The sequence below is a fragment of the Mesoplodon mirus genome, assembly GCF_964341445.2.
Source record: "Mesoplodon mirus genome assembly, chromosome: 3".
Taxonomy (NCBI): domain Eukaryota; kingdom Metazoa; phylum Chordata; class Mammalia; order Artiodactyla; family Ziphiidae; genus Mesoplodon; species Mesoplodon mirus.
Genome location: NC_138978.1, coordinates 142,685,218 through 142,711,527, shown reverse-complemented (window position 1 = coordinate 142,711,527; position 26,310 = coordinate 142,685,218). Strand labels below are relative to the sequence as shown.

At 46.5% G+C, this 26,310-nt stretch overlaps 1 pseudogene across 1 annotated transcript in view; it reads right to left on the bottom strand.

Moving 5' to 3' along the window:
- The window catches only part of LOC309799286 (centrosomal protein of 78 kDa-like), a 659,089-nt pseudogene that overhangs the window by 522,960 nt on the left and 109,819 nt on the right, over positions 1 to 26,310 (bottom strand). The window contains exon 9 of the transcript in view: positions 25,868 to 25,979. The product of the transcript in view is annotated as a centrosomal protein of 78 kDa-like (transcript). The remainder of the gene's footprint in view (positions 1 to 25,867; positions 25,980 to 26,310) is intronic.

Sequence of the window (26,310 nt, the reverse complement as noted above, 5' to 3'; positions counted from 1 at the left end):
CTTGTATCCCACAGGTGATGAGGCCTGGGGCTACCACTGGCTGAGTAAGGGTGCCTCCGCTGATTAGAAAAAGGCTCCCCGCTGCTGAAGGACCAATTAGACAAAGGGAGTGATCACAAAAAGCTCCCCTTCCTCAGGGCCAAAGAGCCCCAGGAGGCTTGGCAAAGCACAGTTCAGATTACAGGCCTCTGTGCAGAGCACATGCTGGGCGGCTAGTATGCACTAACTCTGTGTGAGCAAGCCATCAGCAGCATTATTTTAGGCATATCTTGTCATGTTAGAAGATCACTCAACCCGAGTAGGCAGATGAACTTAGAGGAACTGAGACCAGGGGCCGCGAAAACCACCCAGGAGTTTCTACCATAGTCGGGGAAAAAGGTAATGTGGATGAAGAAGCAAATTTAGGAGGAGGCCAAAATTTACAAGCTAGACCCACTGGATGAAAGTCATAAAGAAAGTTCAGTGAAGGAATTCTGAAGAGAATGGGCTCTGCATTTTTCTGACAATCAATGTTATTTGGTATTAGGCAAAATTAAGTACAGTGGCTTTTAAGGTCCCTTCCAGCTCTAATTTCTTTTGATTTCTAACTTATTACTCTGGTTAAGTAAAGTCCCTTCAGAGGTACAGAACAGTTCCTACACCTGAATGGGATGCAAAGAATAATCTGACTTCTCTTCACCAGGGGATGAGTTGAACTGTCCTTGCAGAAGAGGTAACACGTGGTGAGAACCCCAGATCCTAGAAAAGGGCCAGGCACACAATAAGTATTCAGCTTTTTGAAAACAAATGAACAATCATTTCCTCTCCTACATCTTCACACCCTTTCTCTGCTGGCTGCTTTCTTTCAGCTTATAAACTTCCTCAATATACCCACTTAAAAAGCCCTCAGACCTATGATTCTTTGGATCTTCTTGTGGGTAACCTAAGTCTCTCCCATGCCTTCAAACACCTCTCCTCCCTAAAAGCCCAGATCTGAACCTTGGGCCCAGACCTGTCTACCAGGCCCCTCTAAAGCACTGAAGATGAAGTAAGATCCTCTCGCCACCCCCAATCCCTTCCTACTGTGCTCTGTATCTCTCAAAAAGATGCAGCTGTAAACTGTCACCCACGCTTCCTGCCCTCCCTTTTCTAACTGGTCACCAGGCCTCACCCATTCTCTCTCAGATCTGCAAAATCCAGTCCAACCTTTTATAACTTAAGTGGGAACCTTAGATTACAATTCACCCTGCACCCAATCAAGTGCCTTGCACATGGAGGTCCGAGTGAGTCTCTAAACCACAAGTCCATCTCACTGTTCTTTAGGGTTTCCCACAGCCTTCAGGATAAACATCTAAACTTCTGACAGGACAAACAAGGCCCCCTTCTCTTGGGCCCCACTAAGTTTCCAGTATCAACTCTCATTTCTTTCCCAAACCCTGAGTTCCAGTCCTATACCTTAGTTTTGCCATATTTTCTTATATTTCTCAAACTTTGACACACACTGCTCCCTCCTGCCACCCCAGTAGCTTCTACATATCCTTAGAAAGGATGGCACCTCCTCCAAGAAGCCTACCCTGAACTTTCCCTTCCAAGATTCTGTGCTCTGCAAAGGGGAAAGGTGGGGGGGGAGGGATACATTAGGAGTTTGGGATTAACATAGACACACGACTCTATATCAAATAGATAATCAACAAGGACCTACTGCATAGCACAGGGAACTCTACTCCATATCCTGTAACAAACTGTACGGGACAAGAATCTGAAAAAGAATGGATATATGAATAACTAAACCACTTTGCTGTACACCTGAAACTAACACAATATTGTACATCAACTAACCTCCAATATAAAATAATAATTAAATTTTAAAAAAAGATTCTGTGCTCTGTAGCACCAGAACTCACTTCTTCCAGAGCACTGACTACTGTGCTTGGGTTTACCTGCCGCCCAGTAGAAGGGGAGATTACCTAGGGCAGAAGCATCGTCTCCAGCAGCCCTTGGTTCTGACAACTCATTCAAGTGCCAGGCTACTTTACACACATAACCTGCTTAATTAATTCTAAGAACCCACAGAAAGAGTGGTTTTTAATGTCATTTTACAAGTGTGGGGATTGCAGTTCAAAAGTAACCTGCCCAGGCCACAGACAGCATAAGCCCTGGACTTCAAACCCTAAGCTGCCTTCACACCAGTGCTCTTTCCACTATATGATACGACTACTGAAAAACAGATTTTTTTTCCTGAACCCTGTTTTAGTGGAAAGGAAATGAAGCTGGGATATACCAATTTCCTAATCGCTTTGGCGTGTACCAGGCAAAGTCATTCAACAGACCAGGTAACATCTGTGGAACAACTAACGATGCTCCAAACTGCCCTAAGTGTTCTACATTGTAGGGTCTACAAGCATTAACACAGTGTGACCTTGTAACCTCCACAGAGAGTGAGTCCTGTTCAGCCCATGCTACAGATGAGAACACTGAGACCTAGAAGCCTTAAGGCACTCGGCCGGGGTCACCGAGCCGGCAGGAGTCCTAGGCCGCACGCCCAATCCAGCGCACACACACCCGGGCACTGGGCACCGGTTCTAGTGCCCACCCTCCACCTTGCACCATCTAAAACCCCGCTTCGCAGCGCCCACATGAGAGCCCCTGGAAGCGGGAAGTACAAAGCTGTCTCAAACAGATGAACCAGTTTGCAGGGCAGAAGTTGAGACACAGATGTAGAGAACAAACGTATGGACACCAAGGGAGGAAAGCCGCGGGGGGGTGGGGATGGTGGTGTGCTGAGCTGGGCGAGTCGGATTGACATGTATACACTGATGTGTATAAAACTGATGACTAATAAGAACATGCTGTATAAAAAAATAAAAGTAAAATTCAAAAATCAAAAAAAAGAAGAATACTGTCTACTGTCCTCCACGCCCCCTGGAACACTCACTGTAAATATCCAGGAGGTGTTTGCAGAATGAATGAATCAATGAACAAACAAGCTCACTCATTTCAAACGTGCAGTCACATGCGTAATCTGACCTTCTGAGAAGTTAAGCTTCTGGAAGGAGCCCATTTTCTTAATGTATTCAGTATCGAGTCATCACAAAACATGAACTCTTATAAAGTACTGCCCCCTCACTTCCCATGAGAAAGCAAAATTCCTCAGCAGGGAAATGGGAGGGTAGCAGACATTACCCGCAAACTTTAGGAAGGCTGCGGCTCGCTGAGCACTTCACTAGCGCACCTGACCGCCTGCCTGGTAGTAGGACAGACACACCAGGAACGGCTGCTGACCGGCAGAAAGAGCGCCCGGCCACGCAGGCAGCACACCCCGCACCCTGCCAAGTGAGGTCTGGCCAGCAAGGGAAAGACGCTCTCCACTGCAGAACCGCCCACCACTAGAAAGCCAGGTCCTGCCAGGGCCTGGACACACGAGGCCTTCCTTACAAGGGTTACAGATCTGTGCCCTTGCTCTGCCTCGAATAAAAGACAGTGACGGGGACAACGTGACCATGTCCAGATGAACTTCCAACTTCGTTTCAAGTGCCTGGGTGCTGGGTCACAGTGGATTTCTCAACTCTTCCAATATTCAAAAATACCAATTTCTAAGATGCAGGAGGGTTGTTAAACATACACTTAGCACAGACCCCAGTCCCACTCCTGAATATTTTCTCAAGTGAGGTAAAAACCCAAGTTCACATGGAAAACTGCCCTGGGATGTTTACAGCAGCTTTATTCCTGATCCCCTCAAAAGTGGAAACATCCCACAAGTCCTGCCACCCGCAGGCGAATGGACAAACGGAAAATGGAATACAACACAGCCAGAAAAAGGAGTGGCTTCTCATACCCGCAACAACAGGGATGACGGACTTCCCTGGGGGTCCAGTGGTTAAGACTCCATGCTCCCAATGCAGGGGGCCCGGGGTCCATCCCTGCTCAGGGAACTAGATCCCCCACGCCGCAACTAAAACATACTGCACGCGCCAATGAAGATCCCATGTGCCGCAACTAAGACCCAGCACAGCCAAGTAAATAACTAACTAAATAAATATTTAAAACAACAACAACAAAAAAACAAACCCGGGAGGAATCTCGCATAGGTTTTGCTGAGCCAAAGCAGCCACAATCCAAAAGCTACATGCTGTTGTTCCGTTTATCTGACTTTCTGGAAAAGCCAAAACCTTAGGGACAGAGAGGAGATTAGTGGCCAAGAGGCTAGAGGCACCCTGGCGCCAAAGGGCAGCAAATGGGATGACAGGATTGCTCTGCCGCCTGATGGCGATCAAAACTCCTACCACTGTGCACTACAAGTGAACTACGCTTCACGGCTACTAAGGACACACAAATTATTACATTTTGAAAAATGCGTCGGCCAGCCATCCCGTGCATGACAAGTGCAGTAAGAAGGGCGGGGAGGTGAGGCAAGTGGATCAGCTGGAGTTCTGAAGGTTCTCCCCACTTTCAGTTTCCCTCCCCTGGCATGTCTCCCCGCCCGGCCCACTGCTGCTCAGGCCGCCCACCCGGGACACCCGGAGTTACCCAACCGGAAAAGCCAGAGCCCAGGCTCAGCCACGCCTCCAGGCACAGGAAGGGCAAAAATAGAAAGCGCCAGTGCGCAGTGGAGGGCTGGAAACCCTCGGACCTCAGATAACTGCGGAGAACCGGGCCTCGGCGTCAACATCCGCTCCCAGACGGTCCCAGCGTCCCAACCCCGACCCCGGTCGCGACAACAGTTTCCACAAAACTGACACAGACGGAGCCCGCGCGAGAGGCGGGTCGCGCGGGCTTCCCCGCCGGGTCGCCTGGAGGCCGGTCCCCCGCAAGCTTGAGCGCACAAAGGGCGCCCCAAAGGCGCCAAAAAACTGGAGAGAGGGAGGAAAGGGTGCCCTCAAAAATAAAAAAAACCTAAGCACGTTGACAGCGCTAAGAATAAACTACCAGGAAACAGAATCCCTACATGTCAGATCCTAAAGTACAGAAGGGCAAGCCCGCCGGCAGTCCAGGCCCAGGGGGACCGGGGTCCCCAGCCCTGCAGAGCCAACCGCAGACCGGCTCGGGCGCCCCTCGGAAGCGCGGAGTCCCCGCGGCCGAGTCTGCGCCCCCGGCCGGCGCCGGCTCCCCTCTGCCCACCCTGCGCGCGGGGGCTGGAAACGGCCGCGGAGAACCACGGCGGGACGGGAAGGGGGGCTCCTAAGAAGGTCCGGCGACTCGAGTCGCTCCGTTTCTCGGTGGGCTCAGCGCGCGCCGCGGGGGAAGAGGGGCGGGGGTCTGGGAGGAGGGGACGGGTGGCACTTACGTAGACCGGCAGCGGCCACAGGCAGACGGCGGGCTCGGCCCCCACGAGCGACTCCAGCCTCAGCTCCAGGTTCTCCCCCATGTCTTCGCGCGCGGCCCCCGCACCGTGCTAGTCTGGCGGTTGGGGGAGGGGCGCGGCGCCGCCGGCGGGGGCGGGGCAAACGGGCAGGCGGGCGGCTGCCGGGAGCGGGCCTGGCCTGGGCCTCAGCCGCCGCCGCCGCCGCGCTCCCGTCCGGCCCCCGGCTCCCTCTTTGTGGTCACAGGCCCGGGGCCTCCAGCGCTGCTGCGAACTCGGGCCGGCGTGAGGCGAGCACAGTGAGCCGGGGGCCGGGGCGAACCACTCACGGCGCGCGCGGCCCACCCCGTGGACTCCTCCGCTCTCACGACGCACGCACGCACGCACGCACGCACGCACGCACGCACGCACGCACGTCTTCGGCTGCCCCCGGCCACCCCCACCGGCCCGAAGTGGGGACCCGAGGAGAGCCCTCGGGGCCTGGGGTGGCGGGTTCGACTCCCGCCCTTGACGTACCGTGACACACACACACAACCCCCTCCCCCCTAATAAGAAGACTATAATTCCTCATTAAATATGACAGCCGGAATCCCGGCTTCTGTTCACAAAAATGCCGTGTATTTAGCCTATGCTAGGCACCAGACCGCGGACGCTCAGTACTGGCAAAAAAGGAAATGCCCTGCCCTCATGGCACTGCCATTTTAATGGAATAGTAGTGACAATGGTCAAGGGAGAAAATTAAGTGTCATCATCACCACGGGGATGGTTAATCTCATGTGCGCACTGCGTGGGGCCCCGGCAACCACAAACATTATTCCAGATGTGGCCAGGAAGGTATTTTTCAGAAGAGATTAACACTGAAATTGGTCCATTTTGCGTAAAGGAGATTGTCAATGCCGCGGCGTGGGTGGGCCTCGTCCATCCGTTGAAGGACTGGAGAGAAAAATGAGGTTCCCTAGAAAGAGGGAACTGTTCCTCCAATGGCCTTGGGACATCAGCTCTTCCCTGTGTCTCCAGCCCAGAGTCCTGCCCTGACTTGCCTGCCTCACGGTCACGAGTCAACTCCTTAAAACAAAACTATATATGTAAAAATACTGAATATATACAAGCCTATTAATTTGTATATGTGTGTATACATATTATATATGTATACACATGTTTATATGTGCGTGCGTTTGTCGTATATGTGTAAGTACTATATACAGTATACATACAAGCCTATATGTGTGTGTATATATTGTATGCATGTATGTATGTGTATATATATAGTATACATATTATAAATGTGAACGTGCTGTATATATACACACACCATATATTGATATATGGGTGTGTGTATATATACAGTATATGTACACTGTATGTATGTATGTATACAGTGTATATTTATATATAGGTGGGTATATATGTTGTATACCTGTATGTGTATATGTTGTATAGGTATTATATGTATATATGTATATACTATATATAGACACACTTGTGTATGTATTTATATGTGTATTTACATGCACATATTTACATATAGGTGTGTATATGTTGTGTATATGTACGTGTATATATCTTATATATATGATATATGTATATATACGATGAATTTATATATACAGTACATATATATTTTTATGCTACATGCTTTTATATGTAGGTGTATATGTGTGTCTATATGTACGTGTATGTATTGCATAAATTATATATGTATGCATACTATATATATACACACCTAAATATCTTTGTATGTGTGTATATATATGTATGATATATATGTACCTAGGTGTCTATTGCATGTTATACATATGTGTACATACTGTATATATATAAACTATGCATTTTATGTGTGTATGTATAGTGTATATGTATGTGTGTATTGTATATGTGTATATGTGTGTATACATACTGTATATATACAAACTGCATTTTATATGTGTGTATATATGTGTGTGTATTGTATATACTATATGTGTATATGTCTGTATGCATACTGCATATATACACAGCTGTATATTTTTGTATGCATGTACATATGTACGTGTGTGTGTATATATACACACATAAACCCTATGGATTCTGTTTGTCTGGAGAACCCTCACTGATACGGACACTTATGACAGTTGAGCACCTGCCCTTTGCCAGCCAGGGAGCCAAACACTTGTCTTTTCGGTGTCTGCCTTAAGTGTCACAAGTCCCGGGAGGGAAGGTGATGCCGCTCCTACCAGTTGAGGTGCCTCAGGGTCAGAGAGGTGCACAGCGCGGGGGGCTGGAGCCTGGTGGAGCCCAAGTGGAGTTCTAGCAGCAGTACAGCCTAGCAGTCCCACTTCCCTGGGTGCTTCTCACAAAGACGCCGAGGGAGAGACTGGGTCTGAAGGAGGGGATGAGGAAGCTTCCGTGGGTCCGCAAGCCCAGACCAAGGCTGACTCGTCAAGGGTGTTAGAGGTCAGGACTGTGGTTACCCTGGGGGTGGGGTTACACAGAGCCATTCCCATTCTGAAAAAGTATCCATTCTGCTCTTGTTTGTATGTTTACCCCCCTCCCCCAAATCTTTTAAAAACAGATTCTCTTGGCTGCTGGGAGCACACACGGGGAAGTTGTGTGTGAGAGGGTGCAGTCCAGGGGACAGGGAGGATAAGCACCCCACCCTTAGGGCCAGGAGTGGCTCAGCTTTGTGAGCTAAGGATGGCCCGCGAGGTCCCAGAGAGAAGGGTCCCTACTCCGTCCCTGCTCCGTGCACCCCATTCCCAGCCTGAGAAGCCTAGAGCCACCCACACACACACACACACCAGGGAGGAGAGCCAGTCACCCTGGCTCACAGGCTGCGGCTCCAAGACTCCTGGCACTAGGAGCTCAGCTTTCATGCCCTAGGACAGGGCCAGAGCTGTTGTCTCCGGAAACTCTCTGTCTCTCACCCGCCCTCCCTCCCTCCCTCCTCCGCCTCTTCCCCTCCCGCTCCAGCTGGCCTGCCCTCCACCCTGCATTTCTACACAGGATGGCTCACAGACAGCTGCTCCCCGTGTCCACCCACCACCATTCGATGGATGTCAAAGCAAGCCCTGGGGACTTCCCTGGAGGTCCAGCGATTAAGACTCCGAGTTTCCACTGCAGGGGGCGCAGTTTCGATCCCTGGGCAGGGAAATAAAATCCCACATGCCGCACGGCACGGCCAAAAAAATAAATGAATAAAACATAAAGTGATAGTGATGAAACAGCCCTAGTGGTGCAAGGATGGGACGTACAGCTCTATGGTATAGAATAAAGGTCCAGAAAGAGATATATGAGAACTTGATATGACAGAAAGTGGGGAAATTAAGGAGCTTTCAATAAATGGCATTAGGACAATTGCATATCCATGTGGGAAAAAGTAAATTAGAAAAAAAAAAAAGCAAGCCCTGGTCAGGTGTGACCTTGGGCCCAGGGCCATTGGCACACGTTGTCGTGTGGGATGTTCTTCCTTAGACTCCTCCCTCCCTCCTGTGCCACTTTCCCCGCCAGGTAAAGAACTCTGCCTGGTCAATAAGACCCTAGAGGTCCTTGGCCATTGCTATTGCAGTTGGAATTGTTACTGTGTTTACATAGGGTGACCAACACCCGCCCCCAGTTTGCCCAGGACCGCTCAGGTTTGAGCGCTGGAACTGTGGGGAAACCCTCATTCCCGGGGAACCCCAGAAGGCTGGTCAGCCTATTTAGCACGGATCTCTCACTTGATCTCCCAACCCCCGAGAGCCAGAAAGGGAATCTCCCCCCTCCTTCCATTGTAACCTTCATTCATTCATCCACTCATCCCTTTATTCAACTCCTTTATTCAGCAAGTATTTATGAAGCATCTACTACACATCAGACACTCTTCTAGGTGCTGGGGACAGTAAACTGAGAAGGTGTGATTTATTACATAGGGATGATGTCTCGGAGACCACTGCAGGGCAGGGGAGCTGGGAAAGGGAAGGGGCAGTTCTAAATGCAGGCTCTGACGGGATTGGGGCAGACCTTGCCCTGGGACAGGCTGGTTGCTTCAACACAGCTGTCCTCACCCAGGGCCATCCTGCCCCCGCCTCACCCAGTTCTTTGGTCATGTCTGGGGAAAATCTGTGGTGGTCACAACTGGGTGGGAGGGGCCCCTGGAATCAAATGGGTGGGGCCAGGGATGCTGCTGAACCCCACACAGTGCCCAGGAGGGGCCCCCAGCAGAGGATGGCCCATCCCAAATAACCCCAGTGCTGTGGGGGAGACCCTGCACTAATAGTATTCAGACCCGCTGGTGCCCCTAGATTCCTCCACAGGCAGGGACTCTAACTGGGTCATCTCTGTATCACGAGGTGACCTAGAGTGGGGCAGCCAGGAGGGCTGAGTATCGGGGGTGAAATGACAAATCTCTGTGCCCACTCTCCCCGCCGCACCCCAGGGTCGATGGCCTCTATCTCCTCCCTGTGCAGGTAGCTTTTCCCTGAGCCATTTCTTCTTGTCAAGGTCCCTGTCGCAGGTTGGGTTCCCCGAAGATGACGTTGAGAGCAAGGATTGGAGTGCAGGTGGTTGATGTGAGACGTGAAGACAACAGATACAGCTGCCATAGGGTCCCGTAATTCCACTCCTGGGCGTAGGTCCGGAGAAAACTCTAATTCAAAAATATACGTACACCCCTGGGATTTCCCTGGTGGTCCAGTGGTTAAGACTCCGTGCTTCCAGTGCAGGGAGCGTGGGTTCCATCTCTGGCCAGGGAACTAAGATCCCACGTGCCGTGTGACAAAAAAAAGAAAAAAGAAAGAGAGAAAGAAAGAAAAAGAAAGAAAGAAAAGATACATGCACCCTAATGTTCATTGCAGCACTATTTACAATAGCCAAGATGTGGAAGCTACCTAAATGTTCACTGATGGATGAATGGATAAAGAAGATATGGTACATATATACAATGGATTATTATTCAGCCATAAAAAGAATGAAATAATGCTATTTGCAGCAATGTCGTGGATGGACCTCGAGATTATCATACTAAGCACTGTGAAGTGCCTGGGGCAGCCACTCAGAGCAAAGCGGCCACCAACCCTGCTGCAGCTGCCTGAACAGAGAGTGGAGGGCGAGGGAAAAATACGTTGGCTTCTCCCATCCCCCTGCCCTCCAACCTCTGGCCAATGTTTTCCACTGGCTGAACCTACCTGGAAAAGTGTTGGCGAGGAAATCTGGGCGATGGGGTTTGCAGGATCAGCCCTGTGACACGGAGCAGAGCAGTGGAAAGACAGGGAGCCGGTCTGAGGCCAACAGGCAAATGGCAGCGCAGTACCCACTTCTCCCTACCTCTCCTGTGCCACTGAGTGGAACCATCTTCATGCGCGACCTTTCTCTTCCCTCATCTCCCACATCTACCCATCCATCCTCTAAGGAGCTCATCCATTCTTCTCTCTTGCTCACAGCATCCGCCATCACTCACTATCGTTACTGCAGCAAGCACCGCTCTGCCTTCTCCTGTCTCCAGACTCCCTCTTCTAATCAGTCACTACACTCCAGCCAGAAGGATTTTTCTCAAATGCCTATCTTACGTCACTCTGCCGCTTCGAGTCCTACAATGGCTGGCCCGTTGTGCTTAGGATCCAGTCCACATTCCATGGCAGGACTTCATCACGTCTCCAGTCTCCCCTCCCCTGACATACACTTCCATCCTCCACATTCCCACATCCTGAACCTCAGGCCCCTGAATTTCCTGGGGCGGCTCTCAAGTCAGGGCTTTCACACGTGCTATTCGCTGTCTTCACAGAGCCCTCCCCTATCCTGCACCTCTTCTGACTTAAGCCCTCTCATGTTGGCCTCAATGGCAGTACTTCTAGGAAGACGTCCCTGGTCCTCCTCACCTGTGTTCCCTTGCACCCAAGACTTTCCCCGGTGGTAGGGGTATCAGATTTAACAAATAAACCATGCAAGTTTAACCGGGTGTCCTGTATTTTATCTGCAACCCTACCTGATAGGCACTTGTTCCAGAGTATGACAATTGCATGTTGACATTTTAATTTCCCTACTAGGCTCCAAATCGCTTAAGGATAATGATCTTGTCAATACGATTCCCCATTTTGCTAACTAACTAGGTAAGGTTGGATGAATGGATCAGTGACTTGTGGATGGGAGTTTTTACTTGAAATCGTATAGAACTAGACTTCAGCCCTAAACAGGAGAGATGCTTAAGAGACTCAAGGGAGGCTAATGACAATTACTCACCCAAGTGGAGGCTCCTAGGTTAGTTCTGGGCCAGCCTCTCAGGGTGTAAGAGAAGAACTTGGAGGTGGAAACTGTACACTAAAGGGAAATGAACAGAAGGTATGACTGCAAATGATTATGTAAAGCTTTCAGCCTGCACAAAGCTAACAGACTAACTTCAGCTGGTTTGGGGATTGCTCTGGCTCAGTTCTGAGTCCTGCACACAGCTGGAAAGTTTATGCTCCTGCTGCTGGGGTTAAAACAGTGGAAAAGGCCAGAAGGGTGATGCCAAGGATCATCGTACTCTTTTGACCTCGCGATGGTTTTCTAATAGAAAGCTGAAATCTTGCTATTTTCAGACCCGGTACCCAAGGGCAAGTACGTCACAAATATGAAAAAAGTGAGAAAGGTGGAAGAAAGGCAAATTAGAGCCCACCAACTAAAGAGGCAGCCTCTACTGGCTGCAGACAAACCTCCATGCTGCAATGCAGGCCCAAATTTTCTCCCCCTTCAAGAAAAGACAGGAATCAAGATGTTAATGCTTCATCTCATGATTTTTTTTAACATGCCCATTAAGTCAATAAGTATTAAATGGTTCAAAAAGAACACAACTATAAGTTTATTACTCCGTGTGGGCTTCCAACACTTTACGTGGAATCAACATGTGTCTCCAGGCTGAGATTCCCCTCAACTTGCAAACCTCAGGCAGATGCTGATTCAAATCCCAGAAGCCTCTAGTTGAAAACCAATGTCTGAGATGCTCTGCGGAATCTAGGGAAGCATTTGCTAATTTGCTCTGGGGCGAAATCTTCTATCAATATCAATCAGGCATGAATGTAGATAATTCTCCCACGCTATCAATATAGTCATCTATATGTTTAGTCAACATTTATTGACTATCGCATGGGGAGGTTTGGTGGTCAGTAAACAGTGGAAAGAGGCCCAGAAAAAAAGGGGGTACACTCAGGCTTGAAATCCACCAGGTACACGCCTCTGCTGCCATACCAGTTATTTATATACTTATCTACTACTTCCATCCTAGTTGGTTAACAGTCTCTGCCCCAGCCCTAGCCCTGTGGGCCTCAGACCCCAGCAGTGGGCCACTCATCTGTGGCCACCTACGGCAAGGTGGTGCTTTCCTGGAGTCATCCTCCTTTGGCCACTTGTAATTTGGCCCTCTTTAGGGTACCATACTAGTTATTCAATATTTTGAGCATCACACACCAACTCTCCAAAGAGAAAGTCAAGTGATAAAGGTTCCCCCAAATGCTCACGTGGCTTTTGTCTCTCCCTAACCTCTTTTCTTGATTAACTCCTGCGCAACCATTCAGATCTCAACTCAAATGTCACTTCCCATTTCGCCGTCTGGACTGTGTCTCCCTGACATTTATTCTCGCAGCTCTGTTCTTTCACTTCGTATCTTGTATCCATTTGCTTATTTGTTTGTCTGCCTCCCTGATGAAGCTGTAAACTCCATAAGGGCAACAAAAAGCAGAACTTATTTGGCAAACTGCACAGGCTTCTATATGGTTTACGTGGGATTGGCCACCTACCCAGCTCCAAAGATGGGTCCTGTTGTATTCCAGCCAGTTAGCATGTCCCTTCCTCCGGGTCCTACTCATTGGCACAGGAACGAGAACCTGATCTAAGGCAGCCCAAGCAGAGTGAGGCTGGACACTCTGGCGAGGAAAGCAGAGCTACAGACCCCTTCTGAAGAGGCAATGTCACCAATGTGGTTATCATGAAGCATGACACGAAGGAGGACAAAGACGCAGAGTCCCAGAAAGGTGGCTCCAAAGGATACACAACATGGGCCTCTCGAGTAAACCAGATCTGGGCTGGCCCTTGTGTTTGGACTGTTCAGTTACATCAACCAATAATTTTTTTCTTTTTTTTTTTTTTTTTTTGCTTTAGCCAGTTGGGACCAAGGTTTCTATGTACTGTGACCAACAAAATCCTAACTGATATATCTTGTCCCTGTATCCACAAGAACCTTGCTCATGTAAGACACCATATCTTGAACAATATGCCATTGGGAGAACTGGAGATGGCTTAATGGGGGAGGTGACTGGGTAACATCAGCTGGAGCCTTAATTTGAACATAGTTCTTTAGAAAATATGTTAGACTGCCCAAGATTTAAATTCATCAGAAATTCAGGAGTATTTTCCCCGGTGTGTTTTACAGCAGAATTGTTCCTACCTGAGGTTATTAACCTGCTCACCTGTCATTTCCTAAGAACTCCTAAAGATTTCTGCTTCAGATCCTGGACTTTCAACCTACAGAACCTATGGTTTTAAACTGGGGGAAGGGAACAGGAAAGAATGATTCAGCCTCTAGCCGCTTTTTACTCTGCTGGATAAGATCATTAATTTTTTCCTCCAGAATGACCTGTGACTTCCTACATTTCTTACATTTCAACTTCAAGTTTCATTTCTCGGGATGCCTACAGCTTTCCACCTGGCTAGATGGAAGCCAAGATTTTACTTTTCTCTCGGGGGCTATTCTGCTGGGCTAGAGTCATTAGAAGCAACTTTAACTTCAGGTTATTATAAATATCACATCTTTTAAAGCATAATCAGGCTATGTGGTTCATGATCTGGTTATTAGATTAAAGGTCTGTGTGGCCAAAGGGCTGTACTTCTACGACTATTGAGAAATAAACAACCTTGACTAGTCAGGGAAGGAAAAGTCTGCAAGTCGGTCCCCATAGCCTGATCAGGGGATTCTTTTCCTCCTTCCCTGATTCATCAGAAAGCACACTTGCTCATACTGTTCACATTCTCAAAATATGTTTGTTACTCTCAGAGCTCCTGGAATACATATCCTCCAACGGTTGCCTTTTGTCAATGAACTGTTCTGCACAGCTCCGCTGCTTATATTTTAGGATTTTTTTTCCTTTTGGAGAGAGAAGAGTGGCTTGTAAAACTACTAGTGGAAAATAAGCATTAAGAATCACTTCACCTTCTTCATCAAATAAATCCACCTGAATTACTGGTTCTATGAACCAGTATGTAATTCAAAAGTTTGATGAAGAACAGAATACTTTGAGTCTCAGAATATCTCTCCATAAATTACTTATTAACTACAAAGGGACAAATAATAACTTCACAGTGGAGAAAGTGCGGGGGCACCACCTTAACCAAGATGCTAATGAGACAGATGACCATCAAGGGGCTCCTGTAAGGATGCACAGAGAGACACACCGTCACCTCTGTGGAACCCCATCCAAAGCACAGAACATGAAAGAACCATGAGGAAACAGGACAAACCCAGAATGAGGATCATTCTACACAACAACCAGCCTATACTCGTCACAAACTCTCATAATATGAGGAACAAAGAGGCTGAAGAATTATTTCATACTTAGACCAAAGTGACATGAGAACTAAGTGCAATGCATGATTGTAGACTGGTTCCTGGCCTGAAAAATTTAGCCATTAAGGATGTTACTGGAATAACTGGCAAAATTTGAATATGGATGGTAGATCAGTCAACAGTATCAATGTTAAATTTCTGACTTAGACTACTGTGCTGTGGTTTGGTAAGAAAATGTTGTTTCGCTTAGGAAGTAATCACTATTTCCAGGGAAAAGGGCAAAATGTGTCCTTACCCTTAAGGGGTTCAGGAGAAAAAAACATGTATATATGGAAAGACAGTGAATGCCAAAGCAAATAAAGCTAAATATTAATAGTTGGTGAATCTAGGTAAAGCATATACAAGAGTTCTTTGTACTAATCTTGCAACTTTCCTTTAAGTTTGAAATTATATCTATAACTATATAGATATATAAAAATCAACACACACAATTCAAAATAAAACGCATCAACCTAAAATCCAGCCTATTCTTCAGGTATTGTTGGCAATCTGAAGAGAAACAAAGGCTAGGATACCAAAAGGGATTGGGTCAGTAGATTCATTCATTAGGACCCTGAGTACATTTCTACTAACTTAAATTATGCTTTCATTTGAATCAAACATTTTGGACTGCCTTCAACTTAGTGCCAATTACTTATACATTTAAACACTCAAAGGATGAATTCCATACTTTTCCCCAAGTGAGGCACAAGGCTGTCAGTATTCTCGTGTGCTAACAAGTAAGCAAGGCCAATTTCTATAACCTAACTATAGGACTTCTGGGTACGTAAATTTTTTCTCATATGCCCAGTTCCCTATTTTCTTAGAAAATCCAATTTGCTCTGGGATTTCAAATACCACAGGCTCTTGTTTTTGTCACAACAAACGAACTATTTTATTCTGTAGATTCTTAAAAAGAAATTCAATGAATCTTTGCTCACTGCTAGCTTTTCTAGATCTCTCCCAATATCTCTTTGATCAAGCTTTTCCACCCACTCTGGAATAATCCAGGGGTAATTAGAACTTCTTACCTTCTTTAGCCCAAAAGGAGCCAATTCATCACAAGCTGTCATGGATTCTGATTCTAAATTACCAAGAGCCCCATTACTAACAGAGGCAGGGAATCTTCTTCCCAATTAAAGTGATTGATTTCTTTGCAGACGCAGTAGCATTTCACTTTTTAATTATGTTCATTCGGATCAAATGTGAGAAAATTCTTCCTCATTTTATTTTCCATCCAAAGAACACAATACAACAAACATTAATCCCAGAGTGATACAAGGCCAGACCTGCAAGGGCCTTAGGCAGAGCTGGACATCTATCAATGGGTCTTGTCCATTTTACAGGGTCTTAGTGGCTCCTTAAGCTCTAAAGGGGAGAAAAGGGACTAATTATTTGTTACATCACATACTCCACCTAAGGGCTGGCCAAACCTTCCAGCATCCGCTAAGTTGTGATGAGACAGCATTAGATGTTTAGATAAACATAGACTAGCGCCGAACAGAACAATTTTGTTTCTTGTGCAGGCAAAGAACAGAGCCACAGTGCTGGGGATAAAGCAGTGTGTGCAGGTAAACATAAGCAATGTGGGAACAAATCTGTTTTTTCTCACTTAGGTGGTATTAACATGGTTATGTGTTGTCAAATTTTGAAAGAGAAAAATAAACAAAAACAGTTTGGGAGAAGAAGGAGGGCACTCCGGAGGATCTGAAGGAACGTGAGGCCACCAAGGCTTACACAGATTTCCCAGGGCCTGAAAGACACCTGTCTGTCCACTTTGCTTTTAACCTTAAAGACTGGCCAGTTGTGGCTCCCGCAGCCTGTAGACCCGGGGCCTGCATCCTTATCTCCCCTTCCCCACTCTCCACGTGGTCAGCAGACTGGCGTCCGTTCACTCACTTGAGACATTCAAAGGTCAAGGTTTTCGCTCAATGAGTATCTTCCAGCGATCTGTGCTCCAGACAACAGTGACTACCCTTTTTCCTGGTATGAATGCAGTTGCTCGCCGTTTTCCAAACACTTTCACACATATGTAAAGAAGAGTCTGGGAGCCCTCCAAGATTTTAAATTTTAGTTAAAAATGAAATTATATAGTAAGCTTTTGAAAAATTAAAACATCCACGTATGTGAGATTGTACCTCTGCCTTTACTGCAGGCTGTTTGCAAAATTCAGGAAGCCCTGCCTTTCCATTCATTAAACACATAGTCGTTGAGCACCTCCTAAGGGCAAGGCAGGATGCCAGGTGATGGAGGTGGAGAAACAGGGCTTGTTCCTTGCTCCAATGGGGAAGGCACATAAGCAGACACCCTCGGCACAGGAAAACACAGAATGGAGGTGCTGTGATGGGATAAAAGGGTCACGCTTATAAGAACAAAGGAAAAGCGCATCCTTCCAATGCAGGAGCCACAAAGAAGCTCAGGAGGTTGGCAGGCGTCTTGAAGGAACATCAGTCTTGCTGAGGGGGGGCAGAAACTCCAGGCTTACCCGACGTAGCACGGGCATATATGCTCGCCACATTCCAAGAACCAGAAACACAAGAAAGAAGAAGCCAGACCAGACACCACAAAGCTGTGACCGTTGGGCTCAGAAGTCTGGGATTTTAATGAACCAAGGAGGAGCATGAAGGGGAAGTGATGGTCCAACTGGCTGTGCTGGTAGGGGCAGGTGGGGGCAGATGAGGCTGCTGAAATGATCCACTGAGGGCTGACAGAGCTGGCTGTGGCAATGGGAATGGAAATAAGTGGAGATTCAAGAGATTTGGGGCCGGTACAAACCACAGGGACTTGGAACCATCATACGAATGGATGAGGAAGTAGGCAAAATAGACTCTGAGCACTATTATATGTGAACACTTGGATGGCGTCCATGGACTGGCCGGCTTTTGCTGTTGAAACATTTACTGTGTTTAAACAGTCACTGAGTCCTGCACTGAGCCCTTGTTTTAAGCTCTTCAAACATCCCTGAGATAAGTGGGGGAGTTATTTCAATCCTCCTTTTTACAGATGAGAGAACCATGACTGGCAAGGTTTAGCCCTAAGCAGGAAACCCAACTAACCCAACTAATTGGTGCAGAGCTGGGACAAAAGATCAGTGTAGTCCTCATTACACAATCCAGCGAAACACAAAGATGGCTCAAAACTGTCCTAGTGGCATGTTTCCAGCCTAAGTGGGACAAAGTTCATACAACTTTATATCGTGAGCTGTGTTGTAAGGTGGTTTGTTGATAATGTCCATTCCAAAAGCCAACGGAAAGCTACCAGTACGCTGAATCATTAAAAACATGGAGGTACAGGACTCAAGTCTTACACGGTTCTGAAAAAAATACCCTTCACAGATGCTATTTTTAGACTCAAGTTTTCCCAGCATAAAGTTTTTAAAAGAACAATCCATCTAAAAAGCATGTAAAGAAATTCATTGACAAAGGTTTAGATGTTTTAGGACTTTAATGTCCTTCACACGGTCAACATAAAACACTGACAATGGATGAACAATAGGGGAAAAGACTATTCAGCAAAGATCTTCCTTCTTCGGCATCACTGGTCAAACACCAGAAGGAGAACAATCACGTGAAGCAACAGTAAGGGAATTTAACACAGATTTTTAGTTTAACAGCATAACTGAAAAACAAAACCAACCAACCAACCAACCAACTGATCTTCTACCCACTGAAAGGAAAGGAAAAGTGAATCAGGGAGCTTCCAAATCTTGTGAAGCAGCTTAAAAAGGGAGAGGGGAGGGGGAAGGGGAGGCACATGACTGTTGAGAACCTAACACTCTAATGCACAAGGTCAAGGATCCTAACAAATTCTCAAAGTCTCAACATATACCAACAAGAACCGTATTATTAGAAATATAAAGGCACAGAGATATAAATGCATAGATATATAAACTATTTGGTAGTAGAAACAGACCTTGCTATATAAACATATAGTAAGTCACTTCTATCGCTTTATGAGAACAACTGTATAAAGAAAGAATCCAGAAGACCCCACTGCTGTCATCTTGCAAAGGATCAAAATTCAGCACCTAGAGGGCCCCACCCACCCTCCATGCTGTGTGTCTGTGTTTCTCTAAAAATAATAACCTGCAACTGGCATATAATTAAACCCATAGGCAGCTTTGAATATGAGATCTAGGCAGAAAAAGTAGCAGCAAAGACAACAGTAGCTGGAATTTGGTAGAAAAGTAAGAGAAGACTTTTTAAAAGCTTCCAGTTCAAGTCAGAATTAAGGTTAAGTTTCAACAGCTTGGGATAGCTGTGGATGCTTTTCTGTTCTCTGAAAAAAGAAGAAAATCTATCATAAGTCTGTTCATTCGGAAAAAATACTGTGTTTTTTAGCCATGCCCAGGTGACTTTCAATTTTGTACACTGTTCAAGGGCAGAGTGTATATTAGTTAGGATGTGCTCATAGCTGGTGCATCTCCAAAAAATGCTTCATGAAGGCTGCCAGCTTCTGACATCTTCGATGGTGACAGCATTATACAGAGAGGCCTGAATGCCTCCCACGGACCCAGAAGAACCACCGATGCAGCCGTTAAGAACAGGAGCATCTGGTTGAGCATCAGGATGACCCTCCTTCCCGTCACCAGCTCCTGCGAGAGTCACGGCACCTGAGGCCGTCGTGTCCAACCTCCCACCTGAAAGCCCCTGCAGGTGGCCAGGAGCGTCACACAGCTCAGTCATTAGAAAATTCCTTTCCAACGGCAGTGAAGGACCGTCATGCTCACAGGTAACCTAGGTTAGCTCAACTCTTCAATGAGCCTGCTGTGCAGGCGGCAGGGAGCGGGCAGCTATTCTCATGCGTGAAAACATACATCTTCCATGGAGCTCACAGAATTAACTACTCTCTCTGATGTTCAGGGGAGCAACAGTGTCTGTTCTTACACTGAACAGGCTTGTGCCAGCTGCACTAGAGAGGGGATGGCACCCTTTGTGCTGTCAGAGCAGAGATTTTCAAAGGAAATTTTGACCAAAGCTCCTAGAAGGTGCGCCCCCCCCAGGCTCTCGGCCGTGGAATCGTGCTAAGGGGCCTGTAAGCAGCAGCAGGAGCACCCCCGTAACAAACGGTCTTTCCCAACTAGTTACAATAACTGCTACTCCAGGATGGGCAGGCTCCTAGATGTGTCTCCTTCAGCGTCTGAAAACTAAACCAGTTCTCTGACAAGCTTCTGGATGGGACACGTACTCACCACCTATGCCCTTTCAGGGAGATCATACTGAGTTCAAGAGCTTTGTCGAGAAATCTGTTTTCTAAAGCATCATCTCCTTTGGTGTTGCCAATGCGGAATGGAATATTCATCTTGCTTCTATTCTGGGCCTGCACTGGACATCTGAAAAACATGTTTTTTCTTCCAGCTATTTTTCTGCAATGTGCAACTGCCATTAACAAAGCAACAGAAAAGTTTTAAAAACCATTTTCCAGATGCAAACAAGAGATTAAAAAAAAGATCTGTGCCAGCACATTTATCATTTACTTAGGGAGATCACTCTTGCATATGGAACAGTGAGTTAACATTCTCTTATACGACTCATACTTAATTTCCAAGAGCCTCAGTTTCCTCATCTGAATATTAGCAATAATAATAATATCTCCATTTCATACTAGTTATGACAGTTCAGTGGTACAACATAGATGAAGCTTTCAACCCATGGCAGCCACACAGCAATGTGAATGACCCTTTCTCTACAAGGCTGCAGAGAAAAAAAATAAGTTGGTCCGAATAGTGGCGCTAAGATTTAAAAATAATGAGCAGCAGCTTTCAAAGCACTTAAAACACTGTATTGTCCCAAGCTGTGTGACCTTGAACAAGTTACTATATCTCTCTGTTGTGCCTCTCTGATGTGAGGACTAAATGGCCACAAATTCTCTGCAGCCCTCCCAGCAAGAGGTGGGGTCTAGTGCTCCACACCTTTTGAATCTGGGCTGGCCTTGTGGACTTGCTTTGACCAAGAGACTGCAACAAGAGTGATGCTGTGCAACTTCCAAGCTGAGGCCTCAAGGGGCATGAGGCTTCTATACCTTCCCTCTTAAAACATCACTGCCATGGAAGCAAGCCCGAGCTAGCCTGCTGGAAATAACAGGCCCAGCCCACAGCCAGCACCAGCTGCCAGACAGATGAGGGGGGCCATTTAGACTCTAGGTGGATCACCAGATGACTTTGGTTGAATAAGTGATCTCAGATGAGACCAGCAGAAGAAACCACCCCACTGAGCCCAGCCCCACCTGCTGACTGAAAAGAATCCTGAGCAAAAGAAATGGCTGTGGTTTTCAGTCACAGTCTTGAAGTGTTCTATGATGCAAAAGTAGATAACTGATAGAATTTAGAACAGCATCTGGAACACATCCAATGCTATGTAAATATCGATTGAAGTCAACAGAGTTGTCTTGTCATTCTCCGCACCTTGCACAGGGATCATACAGACTCTCAAAAATGAATGGGTCAAGTTTCATCTAGGATACGTTAGTATTGGACTTCAGTTTCTGATTTGGAGAGTGAGCAAGCCAAAATTATCTTCCGCTGACAACCAAAGGAGACAAACAGAAGAAGAGCTGACATGCTATTCTGGATTACAAGGAAAATATGTCATAACTCTCTCAATTTTCTCAAGCACATCCTATTTTATTCTTCCACTTCTACAGGGTGGGATTCATTAAAAGTAAACAGCAAAGAAAAGCAGTGTGAGGAAGCCCCCATTAAAAGCTATGCTCGGCCCTCAGGGCACACACATAATTCCTGTTAAAGTTAATAGGAGTCAAGTGCACGTCGACAGACAGAAGAGACGCAAGCAGGGAAACCAAGTATCTGGTAACAGGCTTTGAGCCTGAATTCCGGGCCCCCCTTTGCACAGGTAGTAGGTATCCTGGTTGACACTGACATTAAAAATGTAGTGTCTACCCTCTTTGATATTCTGCTGCCTCAGGCTCCCCAGGTGACAGTCCAATTATAGAGCTGGAGCAGCAAAAAGGACACGTGATTTAAGGGGAAAAAATATTAAAAGGGGGAAGAATTAAGAACCTGGATTTACAAAGAATCTGTCTTTACAGTCGTCCCCCACACATTTACCCATCCTACTGTGAACGTAGGTGGTATCCTGACAGCAACAATGTCATAACAACTAGAAATTGAAGATTAAATTTGCACGGTGCCTGAGAGTGTCCCTGCTGTGGGGCTGAGGGAAGGAAGAAAAAGATGAAGGGGAATCAGCTGCTCCCAACCTAGCAAGACGGCTGTGGAGGGAATTCAGATTCCACAGGATAAGCGCTGTGGAAGCACAGAGCTGAGCAAGTACCTCTGCCCAAGGGAAGGTTGAAGGTTTCAGCGGAAGGGAGGTGGGAAGGGTCAGGACAGGGGGAGACGAAGGAAAGGCACCTGGCAGACAGCTGTCTCTGCCAAGGCACGGGGGACCGCAGCAAGTTCTCTGCAGCACCTGGGGTGCTGGGTGCCTGGCTGGGGGCAGGACTGCAGACCGCAGAGGGCCCTGCAGACACGCTCTCCTGGGAACTGGATCCATCGGATCCTGGAGCACGAGGAGCAATCAGGTCTGCACAACAAGGAGTTCTGCGTTGTAGAAAAAGCACTAGGACACAGGGGCTGGAGGGTGGGGACACTGGGGGAGAGGCCTGCTAGAAAGCTCCCACAAAGAACTTTCTAGGTCAACAGAATTAGGGCTCGTGATCAAGACAGGGACACTGGGGAGTTTCAAGCATGGGCAGTAAGTGAAAATGCCAATAAGGACCCAACGGTCATATAAATGAGTATAACAGGCCCAACATGACAGACTCAGCACAAACCCCCTACGTTACCTGTTAACTGTGAGGGCCCGTTCTTTACTTCCACAGAGAAACAGTCTCCCTTTTGCTTGAAACATACGGCCCTCCCAGTCTGTTTCTCCCACTTTCAGAGACACGGGGATTATGAAATAAGACATCTGGATTTAAATCATCTTCCCATGTTCCAGTAAGGGCTCAAATTGTGTGTTTTAAACCCTGTGAGCCACACCGAGCACTGCCGTGGGCTGTGCTGGGCCACCGCTCCCAGGAGTTATCACTAAATCCCACAGCAGGGGCAGGGCCTGTGGCCGAATGAGTTGGGGGCACGGAGAAGGTGCCAGGCTGACAGAGCGCTAGCAGGGGGCCGGGTGGGTGTGGAAGCAGCAGGTAATCCTGGGACTACAAAGCTTCCAGGACAGAGTCTGAGCAGCACTCCCCAGGGAGTCTAGAACGGAAGCGGATAAGGATGGTTGTGACTGGAAAAGTGGTGCCACAGTCAGTCATAGAAATTTAGGAAATCCTGAATTAACAGGGCTACACGGGTTTCTGGACTCAACTTCCTAGAGCGTCTCAAGAGCTCCGGTGAATCGTGAACTCCCAAGAGGATAATTCATACAGGAACAGAGTTTTCCCCAAATGCATGTGGCTGAAAAACCCACTGCATCTCTGGGATGAGTATTCTAGAATGCCCACTGAGAAACCCCTGGACTTCCCAAGGTACCAGAGGGGTGTGTGTGAGGGGAAAGACACCACCTCAGCGCGAAACAGCATCTCACAAAGGTGGTGACGGTTAGTAGGGCGCAAGAAAACCGCAGGCAGCTGGCAAGCGATGACAAGACGCTCGTTTCAGTGGTGTCTGCTCCAAAAGACAAACCAGAAACAAGAAGGGCGCGAAGAGTGCATCCTGAGGTGAGAGAAGCCCACAAAACAGTCACTAGGCCTCTCCTGACTGCCTAACTTTTAAATAAAAAATTAACTCTAAATTTGCACACGATTAGGAAAACTAGAGTAAAAATATAAAGATCTATTCCCTTCCATAGAGGTGGTTGCCAATAACAGTCTTTTGTGCATTTTCAGGATCAGATACACAAATGTGTATACGTGTATATATGCGTGTTTCCGTATGTACATATATACATACATAGTATTTACAAATACAAACACTGTGGCTTTCTAAGTGGAATCATAGAAATGTCCTTTTCTACACCTGCTCTTTTTCCTTTTGACCTCATGACGTATCAGGTCATCTTCCCAGTTTGCTCACAGGCCTTCCCCGTTCTCCACACACACGTTACTCCATACCACGGATGGATCCTAATTTCCTTCATCAGACCCCTCCTGAAGGACATCCGGGTTGTCTCTAGATTTTCCCCATTATGTAAGTATCCCTCATTGGACTTGCGGGTGCCTGATTTTATGCACACTTCTGTGCAAGGCACAGTACTGGCAGAGGGCAGGTGCCTAGAAGTAAAAGTCTTTGGTCAAAGAGCAAGAGAGTTTTGAACTTTGATGGACGCTGCAAACCTCACTCCAAAATTGAACACATTTATTATACTTAACATAGGCAAAGTGTGTTTGTTCCCTCGTCTACACCAGATGTTATCAGTCTTTAGAATTTCTGCCCATCAGAGGGGAAGAAAATCCCATGGTTTTAATCTGCATTTCCTAAAGAAGTTGGCCCCTCTTCAACTGTCTAGTAGCCAGCTGTGTTTCTTCCGAGTTGTTTGCTCATACAGGTAGAAACCACCCCCTGCCTTTTTAAAATTTGCTTATCCTTTTTCATTTATTTGTGGGTTCTTCTCTATATCAACAGTAACCTTTATATGTTAATACACTACCCAACTTTGGTGTCTGTCATTTTGTTTTGTTTACGTCTTGAACTGTAGAAAAGTTTTAAATTTTCATGGAATTAAATATCTTTTACTTTATGGCTTCTGAGTTTTATGGCTTACTTAGGAAGGCTTCTGTACTCCCTACACTTACACAGAAATTCTCTCCTGTATTTTATATTTGCTTCTTGCATTTAGTTGCCTTTGCATCTTTTCGACTGACTAGAATTTGTGTATGCTATGATGCAAATATCTAATTTCTGTTTAAATGAATTATCAATGCTTCAATCAATCAATTAGACAAAAAGTCAACTTAGACTGTAAAATTGTCTAAGTTAAAATACAATTCTCAAGTAAACAGGGACCTGTTTCTGGGCTTTTCCTCCGATCTCTGTTTCCCTCTGCCCGTGGCTTTATACGTTAATTGATCGTATGTTAACATTACATTTTATTAATGTTAACATATATGTTTAAAATGTTTCATCTATCCTTTTGCACTAACTTTTTCAGGAGAACACTGAACTGGCTTCTAGATATTTACTAATTTTTGTGACTATTGCAAACGGGATCTTTCCTTGTTTTTCAGTGTTATTTCTGGCTTATGGGAAAGTAACTGACTTCTACTAAGACACAACTGATGACAATTCTGAACATGATCATTTCTAGTTTTTCCACTGATTCCTGCATTTTGAAAAAACAGTCATTATCATCTGTGATTTTTGTTGTTTCCTTAGTAAAGGCTCTGGAAACAGCCCCCCCCACCAATCTCCCCATGTTCTTATCCTGCCTGATCCCAGTTCCCCGCTGCACCTGACCCTAACCTGTCTGCACTGCGGTAAAACACTGTCTGTTCACAGGGTTCTGATGACAATAAAAGGTATTCATACCTGTAAAGTGCCAAGGGCTCTGCCTACTTTATTTTATTTTGGGGTTGTCAACAGACACATCACATGCTTCTCTCTTTCCTAAGGCCTGGACCCCACATGGAAGGGAGAAAAGGTGACCTCGTATCTGGATATGGATTTTGTCACTTCAAGAGCTTTATCATATTAAAATTAATATCTAATAAATATTAAACACTATGTGTCAGGAACATCCTAGGTACGTTCCATAAGAACCACAAATAATATTAACAGCTTACCGTTAAGGAAGTAATTAACCGTTAAGGAATAACCATTAAAGCTGTTTTAATTTTAGCACACCAGAAAATATAAGGGGTATAAGTTCTAGTAGCATTAAAAAAAAGAAAGAGGGCTTCCATGGTGGCGCAGTGGTTGACAGTCCGCCTGCCGATGCAGGGGACACGGGTTCGTGCCCCGGTCCGGGAGGATCCCACATGCCGCGGAGCTGCTGGGCCCGTGAGCCATGGCCGCTGAGCCTGCGCGTCCGGAGCCTGTGCTCCGCAACAGTGAGAGGCCCGCGTACCGCAAAAAAAAAAAAAAGAAAGAAAAAAAGAGTTACCAATTCTAATAGTAGCTTTTCCTTTTCGACCACTTTCCAAAATTATAGTTCTCTTTTTCCGTCTAGAAGCTTTGGATGGTTCCTTCACCGATGGAGAAGTTATCCACTGGTACTGAGAGAGAAATGATAAATATGCCATTTAAGTTCCAGGTAGTTTAGGAGGGTTTGATCTTCATTAGAAATTACGATATTTTAAGTTAATAAAAGGTCTTCAATCTGCATTTCTGGGAAGCTAAATTAAAGCATCACACAACATTTTCAAAGACAGAAAAGCCATTTCATTTGACTAAAAACTTAGTTTTAAAATGGCAGAAAGTACCTTGATAATTTTCTTTTAAGAAGGAAAGAGGGGCTTCCCTGGTGGCGCAGTGGTTGAGAGTCCGCCTGCCGATGCAGGGGACATGGGTTCGTGCCCCGGTCCGGGAGGATCCCACGTGCCGCGG